The sequence below is a fragment of the Falco punctatus genome (genome assembly GCF_963210335.1).
Source record: "Falco punctatus genome assembly, chromosome: 13".
NCBI lineage: Eukaryota > Metazoa > Chordata > Aves > Falconiformes > Falconidae > Falco > Falco punctatus.
Window position 1 is genome coordinate 20,266,212 of NC_137593.1, and position 10,782 is coordinate 20,276,993.

Sequence of the window (10,782 nt, forward strand, 5' to 3'; positions counted from 1 at the left end):
GCCAGCATTATAGATGAACAGATAAACCAATTGTGACTTATTGTAGAATGTAACCCAGGATCTCTAGTGATACTTATAGCCTTTCAAGTTCTTTTTATAACAGTAATCCCATTTTCTTGGGGTAATTACATCTATTTATTAAACACTGCAAGCTGCTTTATAGCTTTATTAACTTGCAATCTCACAATGCTTCCAGAAATCAGAATCCATATTCAATTTTCAAGCCTGGAAACGCAGGACAGTTAATTATTAGTAATGTCATAAACAGCCTTGATATTCTGTACCTATTTAAAAGAAATTACAAATTTTACATTATTCTGTTCATCAGTAAAACATATCCTTACCTTCTGACTTTTTTCTTTTACTATTCTGCAGTTTATTCTTGTTGAAGAAAAAAATTTAGGAATAGGAAAAGAGATCATGGCAGAAATACACACTGGTGTGTAGAAAATAACATACAGCTGAAGGCACACTCTAGAAATGGGTATTAGCTTAGAAAGCCTTTCATTCAGACTCTTCCCGAACACTAAGAGCTGACCCAGCAGACACCCCACAATGTGCTTTCCACGAGTGACTGATGCCTGCCCTGCCTGCTGGAGCTTGCCTGCTGTGCACAAAGAGAGGCAAGGCTCATGCAGCAGCAAGATGGTGGGCACCTCAGTGGGAGGAAAGGGGTGTTGCGCTCCCTGGTCCATTGGTGCTCTCCATCCTTGGCATTTTCTAGAAAGCAGGATCTAGAAAGGCATCCTGGACTGCAAACTTGGGGTGTGTGTGTGCTGTGTGTGCTATTGCTCAGCAGTATGTTCCTATCCAGCCAGTATCCTCCTGCTGTGCTGTCCAGTCCTGTGCTGGGCACACCGGTGCCTTCCCAGCATGAAGCACGATGTCATTCATAGCCACCGAACACTTTCCTGTGGCTTCTCCCTGCTCATCAGTCCCCATTTGCAGCACTGGGAAAGACAGTGAAAATGATGAATGCAACTTCAGCAAGAAGAGGCACAGGACATGGAACAAGGAGTATTGTTTTTAAAATGAGTCCAGGGTTCACATGTATTTCAGGCACGGGTTTAGCTACTCTAAAGTTTAAAGAGTTGGAAAAGTCTTCTCAGACCTCATGAATCATTCTCAGCTAATGAGAGTACAATGTGGTTCAGCTATCAAATAAACATATGTTATCTGCTCTTAGCCCTGGCGGACGTGACTGCAGGGCTGAAAGTAATCAGCAGTGCCTCAGCCTGTTTGAACAAGCAGGTAAAGATTAAGTTTCACTTTGCTCTTGTGCTGTTGTGGCACTGATTTATTTGGTAACTGAAAGTCCTCAGGCGAGACAGTGCCAAAAGCACTGCTGAGTTCCTGTAAGGTTACATTCATTCTTTTACCAGGAAGATTTTAGTACTTTATAAAAAGAAAACAGTGGCTTTGCAAACCTCTCCAGGTCTCTCCCTGCTCCAGGTTTTCAGCCATTAGGTCCTGCAGGCAGGATAAGCCAAAACCACCAATTATATCACATTTGGGGGAAGAAAAATAAAAAGAAAAGAGGAAAAAACCCCCAAACCACAATGGTTAAGTTTTTCTTTCTCCTTTCCCCCCCACCCCCCACCCCCCCCCACTCTCCCTTGTCTGTTCATATCTATGTACAGATAGATACTGAAGACTTGGAGAGAAATGTTTCAGAAAGTTGGGGCTCTGAAAGACAGCAGTCAGTGTGTGGACAGGAAGGTATATCAGAATGCTAACAGTCCTGGTAAACCATAGCATTGAAAAATGGGTTGAAGAGCTTCCACAAAGATCCTCTAAACCAGGCAAAATTCCCACTGACGCCACCAAGACTGCTGCTTAGATAAAGGCTGATGTCTCACATCACTGGAAGGGAAAGCACATCGGTGAGCAAATTTCATCCCATCAGAGACAGTTCAAGCAAGACATATCAGAAATATAACCCTAGTCATGATACTTAAAAATGTTAATTAGATGTGTGACTTTTGCTTGCTTGTAATTTTAGCAAAGCTTCACATTTCACAGTTTCGTACAACGTAAGAGCTCTTAGGCAGAACTTTTCAGGTACACAAGTAACCTGGGAGCAGGGTGGGCACTTCCCTAAATCAATAAATATTTTCCAACACTTCTGTATTTGTATAACATAAAATAAATCAACGTGCATCACCTAAATGCAACTCACCCAGGCCTGTAGTTGTGGGCAGACAAAATCAGCCAGCCCAATTATTTGCCTGGGAAAGCCAAACAAATGAGTCTTGTGTACATTCTAATATATTAAATATTACACAGGGAAACATTTTCCTCTCTTCTAAAATGTAAATACAACTTCTGTTCTACAGATGTGTGGAACTGTAACCAAGCAACACTTGATAGCTCATAAGCAAATCCTAAAAACATCTTGAAGAGGTTACCTCCCACTTTCAATTTGTCTATAAAGAAATAAGTGATCCTAGACATCTGAGGTTGATTTTTGATAGTGTGTAGCATTTGTTATCTTTGCGAAGTGTAGGATTTGAATGACTAGTGTTCCATCATCACCAAACCCTGCAGGATCCAAGGCTTTGTCCTGGATCACCCTTCCTGCTCAATTGTGCTTGCAGTTTCTCTGGCAACAGTGTTTGGTCACAGCTGAGACAGAACACCTTCTCTCTTCTCCACATTTCTCTTTCCTCCCATCCCTGCTCTCAACTACACAGTCCAGCCTCTTCCTGAGATCTGCCAAGCACCAGCCTCAGCAGCTGACTGAATTTCTTTCAGCATAAAACTAGGGAAGTTTTTGCTCAGTTAGCTAAATCAGCTCCTACACAGGTCCAGCGAGCACCAAAAGACCCAGGCAAAGCAGTCGGGAACCACAGCTGGAGTGGGGCAGGTGGAGATGGGAGAGAGGGTGAGAGGGAGAAACACCTTCACTGTAGGTTCTCCACTGACCTGTGGAACCACATCTTTTACCTCCCATGTTCTCCTAAGGTCTTCTGCCCTACTGACCCACCTGGAAACACCAGTACCCTCCTACCAACCTAACTGGAAACAGCATCCACAGAGGAAACTTTTCCGTGGGTGGGATGGTCAGGGAGGACACAGGACTGGAAGATGATGCATTTGAAAGCAACTTACAGCTTTATTACAACATTCCCAAGTACTTCATCTGTTACTTAGGTTTAGGCCCAAATTTTTGGCATTCAAGGGCAGGATGAAATCAGGAAATGTCTTTGTGCTGTTTCAGTGTATATATATATATATATACCTGTGAGTCCACCAACTGATTTTGTTGTGTGAAAGGTTTGCAGACTTCAGCTTAAAGTAGAGTTAAAACTTCTCAGTCTCTATTACAAACAGCACAAAAAGGCTCGGGAGCTGCTTTGCTACAACTAACAATTTTTTACTGTAATCACAGCGCTCTCTTACCTTGTGCTCAGCTCATCATAGCCACCTGCTGTTTTCTACATCCTATTGAGACCGTATATGGAGCAACTGTCCTCTTCTGATATAGATTTGTTCATGTCTCAAGCTGGGCTCCAGCTGGGCCATCAACATGATAAAAACATTTAATAATAATGCATAAGTAGAACAACTATCCAGAGAAAAGAGTGCAGCTAATTGTTTTCAGACTACAGCCCACTGTAAAAAAACCCAAACACACTGAAAAAGGAATACTGTGCGCATGTAGTCGTTCTGGGACAGTGAGGAAGTAACAACCAGCAGTTTGATTTTTTCCATCCTACAGCGGCAACCTTCCTCCCAACAGTGTTTTAACATTTAGACAAGACAGACAAATGATGCTACTGCAGAGGTTTGCTTATTTGATTGATAGGAGTATTGCTGCAGTGACTTCAAGGAAATGTTCACGTAAACAAATAAGGCTGCTGTTGGTAGCTCTCTGTAATGTGGTGAGAGTTTGCAGCAGTTGCAGCCCCTCTCAGATCTGGGCAGGAAAGCTTACCTTCAAGAAGAAACCAATGCAGTGCATGAGGCAGCTTGCAGGCCATTTGTTTACAAAAAACAGTATCAAAATCTCACAATCCTGTACCTATAGCTCTGGAGATACACATAGACAGAGATAATACGACCTTGAGAGACAGAACTGTTTGCTGTCTGTCAAACCCTGGACATTCAGGTAAAACCCGCAGGCTAAGATGTTTAATGCTTCATCTGCTTTCAGCAGGGTGATGTATATAGTTTTAGCAAGAACATCCCTGGATGATGAAGCAAACTAAAATGTTCACATTAAAAAATAACAAAGGGAAGCTATTCTGGGAGCCATTTGGGCCACCAGATTCTTCCTAAATGGTGCAGAAATATCAGCTTTGAATAATTAATGCCTGAAGTGGGTGATTCTCACTCAGGAAAAGGGAAAGGAAGCAGCATATGTTGGTCCTCCAGTAGTCTTTCCTGCTAGAAGTGAGAGTCAACTTTTGTACTGCCGTTCATGGGGGATTACTCAGCCTCACACACAGCAGCAGCAGCAAGACACTGCCCCACTTGCCTCCACAGATCTGGACAGGGAGGTGTTCAAGGTCTGTCAGAGAGTTGGTTGGTAAGAAGAGGGTTCAACCCTATTTATCGTATAGCACTCCCACTTTAGGGCCTCAACAGCCCTGAGTGGATGGACAGCAACGTCCCCATGGTAGTAGCTGTAATATGGGAGAAAAGGACAGACCCAGAACTGAACCAGGCACCCTGACACATCTGATAGGGTCGTATCATATCTACCCCCATGACCACCAACTATCACGCATCCAGGCAAGCAATGTAAAACCACGTTTTTTCCTCAGAGCACCGAAAAAGGGATGGGCAGGGCCTGCCAGTCTTCATCCTTACCTATACATGCCATGGATATGTTCCTCTATGAGGCAGCAGCTATTTTTAGGATTTACTCTCTGGAATAGCTTCTCTCTTCAGATTATGGCAAGTTGCAAGCGCTCAGTTCTTTTTCAAACCAGACCATGAGGCACATGCCTACAGATACAGACTTTAGGAATCACCTTCAGGTGCTCTTTCTTAAAAATGCTGCTCTGTGTTTGCCTGACACACTTCAATACGAGAACCTGTGATGCTTATCAAGTATCAAAATATGTAGTTATTAAAATATAGGTCTCTGTTCACCTTGGAAGTCAGGGTGAGAACTAGAATACAACCCCACATTCAAAACCTATACCTTCATTCAAGGCCCTGTTCCTCACAGAACTTGAGGAGGGATTACAAAAGCTGAGAAGCAATTTCCAGCTGAGCCTGAAACGACAAAGACATTACAGTAGAGTTCAGAGCTCTGCTGTGCTGCTAATGTCAGGCTGCAATACACCACTCGGGCCCACAGGGAAAACAAACTGTGTGATAAAGCCCTGGCATTATGCAGCTACACAGCAAAGTTTTAGGTTTGAAACAAGTGATTTCTAAAATCGCTCACACAATACAAAAATGTGTAAGATGGCAAAAAAACTGGATACACTGCAGGGCTTTCTGTGCTCCCACTTTTGTACCATAAAAAGGAGAGGTTTACAGACCAACATAGGTAAAAGGGGGTAAGTTGGGTGGGTGCTCTCACCTGAAGGGAGATTACCTTAAAGTACTTCAAAGGTACTTCAGAAAAATTAGTTTTTCCTCAGCAAAGGAGGTCTGTGAGCCCTGTCAGCATCAATCTGTTGCCCTGATTGGTCCAGCAGTTATAGACCAAGCAGCATCTTGTTCCACAGAATCTCAGATAGTTGCTGATGTGCAGCTACTTACAGGCTTTGCAGTAGCTGAGATTCTTCATGAGCAGGCAAATACTGACAAAGTACTATTTTCTGTCCCAGTAGCATGAAAAGGACTGAGGTCTAGGAATAAAGTATGCAGATTCAGAGATTCTATGTATTCCTCATCTATTCAATGAGACTAAAGCTGCTCGTACCCTTAAGGCTTTTTTTTAAAAAAACCCCACAATCTCATGCAACTTTGGGTGCAGGTCAGGACATGAACTCCAGCTTAGCTAAGTCTATTCAACTCAAGGGATAGCTCGAATAGCAGGACACACATCCTGGAAAGGACAGGGCTGGAACCAGGAAAATAACTTCACTGATGACTAAAGCTTGAGCCTTCAGGCAAAACAAATGACCTTTGTCCTTTGGAACCCAAACAAAAAAATAAATCTTGCTTCACATTAGTGACATATAACAAATAAACTAAATAATAATAATAATGGCCCTCTGTCATTTTTTTAATTTTTTTTGTTGTTGTTGTTCACAGAATATTATATCCGGCATATCTCTGTAGAAAAGAAAATAGTGGCTGGCAAACAGAGGGCTGATCTGAGAATGAAATACTTTCCTCCTCTGCTCCTTTTAAAACTGATTTAGGTCTCTTAAACAGCTGAGACTCAGTACAGCTGTGACTAAGAGCAAGTGTAAAAAATGAGTCATATCAAAATTTCCTTATTGATTGACTGTGAGTAGCCCACTTACTCAACCAGCCTAACACATTATTATTTTTAACAGGGCCGACAGGGACAAGTGCTTGACTCTGTTAGGATTTCATGTTTATACTGATAAAACCCCTCTAGCTAAGTCTAAGATTTGGAATTTCTTGGCCCTTGCCAGCAGCGCTATCAGTCCAAGCATGCCTAGTCACCGGCTTAGACAACAGCCAGAAACAGTAACCGGGAGCAATCTGGATAGTCAGAAATCAGCCAAGGAACAAGGGTCTATTTGATCTAAATACACCATGTCAAGTTCATCCCAATTTACATGGGAAGCCACAAAGGGCTTCAGCTTCCAGACTCAAGACTGTAACAGAGGCATCTGCTCTTGCCATCTTTCACCACAAACATCCCCAGAAAGCGCACCCCTGCCAGCTGGGGTCGGTGACAAAAGCACTTGCATAATTGCCCATACCCTTGGGCACTGAGCAGTGCTGGGAGATGAGCACAGTACCCTGGGTATACAAGGCAGCACTGAAAATGCTACTTATCCTGGCCTGAACATGCAAGGAGCAAGGGTAGAGAAGACACCATGCAGCCTAAGCTCCCTGATTTACTCCCCAGTACAATGCATCACCTTAAGTCCTGAGTCCTAGAGAAAGAAAATACAAGGGCTGTAGCAGTCACGGCTAGAAGAAGGTGTGCTGCCAGAGCAAGGTGATCAGAAATATTAAAACACCTTGCGCTAACCAGAACGTACAAAACAGCATGCCTTCCATGCCACCCCAATGGTTAAGCCTTCGCTATTTCAAGTTAACATGACAAGTCTGGACTTATGGCCACTTCTTTAAAGGCTTCAAATTGCACCATGGAAAAAAAGGTGAAAGGGTGGTCAAGTCATACAGGATGGATGCACTTGCCTGTGACACAGCCAGTTCGACTAAATAAGGCTACTGCACAGTGGTGGTGCTTGACGAGAAACAAAGGAAATTGTTCAGGCAGTCCCAACAGAAACTCAGTTAATTATTAATAGGGACTAGTTGTAGCCGACATCTACTGTATTAGAGGAAATCCCCAGTGCTTTAGGGTGTGGGTGAGATACTCTGTTCTGGTTAAATGAGCCAATCTGGCCAATAGACTTTGGCAGCTCTTCTTAGTTGGCCAGAAGCAGGAAGAAAATTAAGAGTCAGATGTCAAGAAAGAAGTCAGTCTATTTGAACTACTGACCCTATGACAAAAAGTCTAGACTTTCATTGTCTCAAATGTTTAAAATTTATTAAGCCAATGAATGTAATCCAGTGGCTAAAAAGAAAACGGGACAGGTCTTTGACTATGTCTGAAAGAGTTCTAAGCGATTATTTCCTACTCCTTTTTTTTCTCCTGTTTTGGGATTCTGAAAGAGGAAGGTTGGTTTACAGACTATAACGTGTTTTTCTCTAACTTTTTCTCCATTGCCATGAACTTTTTTGGAACCTGGCTGAATATAAGAGTCTCTTATTCACAGACAAGAAGGTTGAATTTGGTAGACTGATTTCTGGCATGGTAGCAACTACCAGTCACAAATATTCAGACAGCTTGTTTTTACAAAAGTCTCTACAGATTCAAAAAAAATTTCATGCATTTGAACCTGGGAAAAAATTGTAGCTAGAAGACTCTATAATTTGTTCTCTTCTATGCAATGTTTCAATGACTCCCAGAAGAAGTGAAAATAGTAACGCAGGGAATGGGAAGTGAGGAACCACCACAGGTGATAAACAGTAACTTACCAGTCAGAGCAGAAACACACAGCCATGAACCTTTGGCAGCAATAAGCACAGATACATCCAGAGAACAAGGGGTTGAGATCATAAAAAGTATGCTAAATTGAAAAGCAGCTGAAAAGATAGAGTTCGTAAGCAATGTCTCAACGAGCTTCACCAGCTCCTGAACTGAGTGCCATTGCACAGGCAGATATTTGCAGACAGGTGACTGAATTTCCAAATGCTCTACCCCACAAAACCCCACAAAAGGGCTGCAAGCTCAGTTCTGTAGACAGTGGCTCTGTCTCACAAGCACAGCCAAGAATATGAAACAGGCCGTGTCTGGAGAGAACAGATTTCTATTTTAGGATGAGGTTTTTCTTTACACGGGGAATCCTTGCTACTCAAAAGCCCGCTAAGTAATGAGCATAACTGAGGGCATGGTAAGCTGGGAATAGCTTCCTGGGGGTTTAAAGGCTAGGCAAGCATTCTCCATCAGCTGCTCTTGTGAATGCTTACTCCTCTGAAGGGATGAACTTCTTATTTTTTCAAAATACCGTGTTCAGCTTCCCCAGTCAAACTTCGTAAGACTTTAATGCAACCTGTGAACTGGGCATGCACCCCATATCTGCATACAGGGTGTGCGCAGCCTTGGCTTGGAGAAGTATGCAGACCTGTGCTTTCCTTCATGCTGTCTTTTCCAAGTACTATGCTTTAGCAGACCTAAAAATCACCTTTGTGGTTAAACTTGTGACCCTTAAGGATTTATTTTAACCACAAATGTAATCCCCAAGCATTGCACCTGCAAGTAGTTCAGCTTCCCAGAACCTAGAAATCTTGGGGAAGGAGGCTCCAGAAGCACTATTTTTTGCAGATGCGATCGGAAGTATCTTCGTGAAATAAACAGGTTTTTCCTCAAGTACTGAAGCTCTGAATGATTTCTGAACACCACCAATACTGGCATGCTGCCTACTGCTTCCAATTAGCTTCTAATTACATAGTGTAATGTATGGAATATAATGCAAGAGGCAAATCTCTCCATTAACATGAATGCAATGAGACCACAGAGAATGTGTCTGTATAAGCTGCTAAAGTGACTTGAGAGTGATTGATCATCTTCATTTCAGTTTTATTGTCAGTGTTTCATGTTACTTGGTTTGAGGTTTGGAATTTAATAAGATTTGCATCTAGAAAGTTAAGCATCGAAAGCTTTCATCTCATCTGGATTTCCTGGAAATAGTTTAAGAATTTTAAATAAAAGTTGAGGTGGGGGAGGAGAGAAAGGAAGACCCTAAACATCCAGTGGTAAAGCTGTACTACTCTGAAGGATTCTGAGAAAGATGTGTGGAAGTCAAGAGTGCAGACAGATACAGTGTCCGCTAGAAAAATACCTTGCCCAAGCCTGTAGACCCTCCTAAGAGTGAGAATGCAAGAACAAAATGAAACCGTTAACTACATATTTTTAAACAGAAAAAACTTACGGAGGAAATAAATATAAGGAACCTTCCACTGCTATTAAATGACTTTGCTGTGGCAATTAAGGAAAGAGAAACATGCAATCCAGGGGCTGATTCACATGATCAAGTCTCTGCATCTTAACCAGTTATCACAGCCAGCTTAGCCCAGCAACCAATGGATGCTCAGTCCTAGCCCTAGGTCACCGTGCACACAGGGGACAGAAGAAATGCCAGGAACTCCCCGAGTCTCAAGTGATAGGAGCCTGGGAGACGGAAAGCGGAGATACTCTTGTAGAAGACTTCTAGTCCCCCAGACACTGGATGGCCAGGGCTGCTGCCCTGTCTCTGTACAGCTCCATGCGCACTGGCCTGTGTGTTGATGGCAAGAGTGACATGCCTGCAAGGCTACACCCCCGTGGGACAGCCTTCCTGCACGCCTGCCAGTTGTACCCAGGGCCACGTCCTCCGCCAGGCTCTCTGTGAGGGTCTGGTGAATCCTTGCTGGGATGGGGATGAGGACGGCTTAGCCCTCTTGCCTTGCACCAGCCAGGCACTGAGGACGCGCTCCCGGGGCTGGCTGGGCGCCCAGGCCCTCACCGAGGCTGGGACCCACCACAGCCTGCCCCCACCCCAGTGCCGCTCAGGCTTTTCCAGTGAAGCAGGCTTGGGCTGGAATGAGCTTCTCACCACGCTCGGGCCTTCGCACGGCTGCCACTGTCGTGCCAGCAGTGAGGAGGAGCTGGAGCAGAGAAGTGTGTTATGGAGGCAATAGCAATGCATCCTCCGGGGGCTAGGGCCCACTCCCCATGGCGAGCCAGGCCCCGGGGCAGCCCTACTGCCGCAGCGAGGCTGGAGGAAGGCAAGGGCCGCGGTGCTGGCGGGGCCTCACTGCGGGCCGGGAGCACGCATGGGGGCAGCGGGCTCCCGCCGCCATGGCACAAGCCTGCTCCCAGCTGTCCCAGCTGCGAGGCGAGCAGCACCCTGAGGCCCGCTGGCAGCAGCGCTGGGGTCCTTCCCGTGGCCACCCACCCCGGCCTCGGCCCCAGCCCCCCGGCCCAGCAGCCAGGCCCCCACAGGGGCAGGGAGGATCAGCGCTGTTGGCGCCCATTTTGCCAGCGCCTGCCTCACGTGCCTCAGCCGGGCCGGTTGCCCCTTGGCTGGACATGCTGTGGGGCTGGCCCAAGTCAGCGTTGCCCCC

At 44.8% G+C, this 10,782-nt stretch overlaps 1 long non-coding RNA gene across 1 annotated transcript in view; it reads right to left on the bottom strand.

Moving 5' to 3' along the window:
* The window catches only part of LOC308072344, a 58,278-nt gene extending 49,438 nt beyond the window's left edge, over positions 1–8,840 (bottom strand). The window contains exon 1 of the long non-coding RNA XR_013931636.1: positions 345–8,840. This is a non-coding gene — a long non-coding RNA (uncharacterized lncRNA). The remainder of the gene's footprint in view (positions 1–344) is intronic.
* Between the last annotated feature and the right edge of the window lie 1,942 nt (positions 8,841–10,782).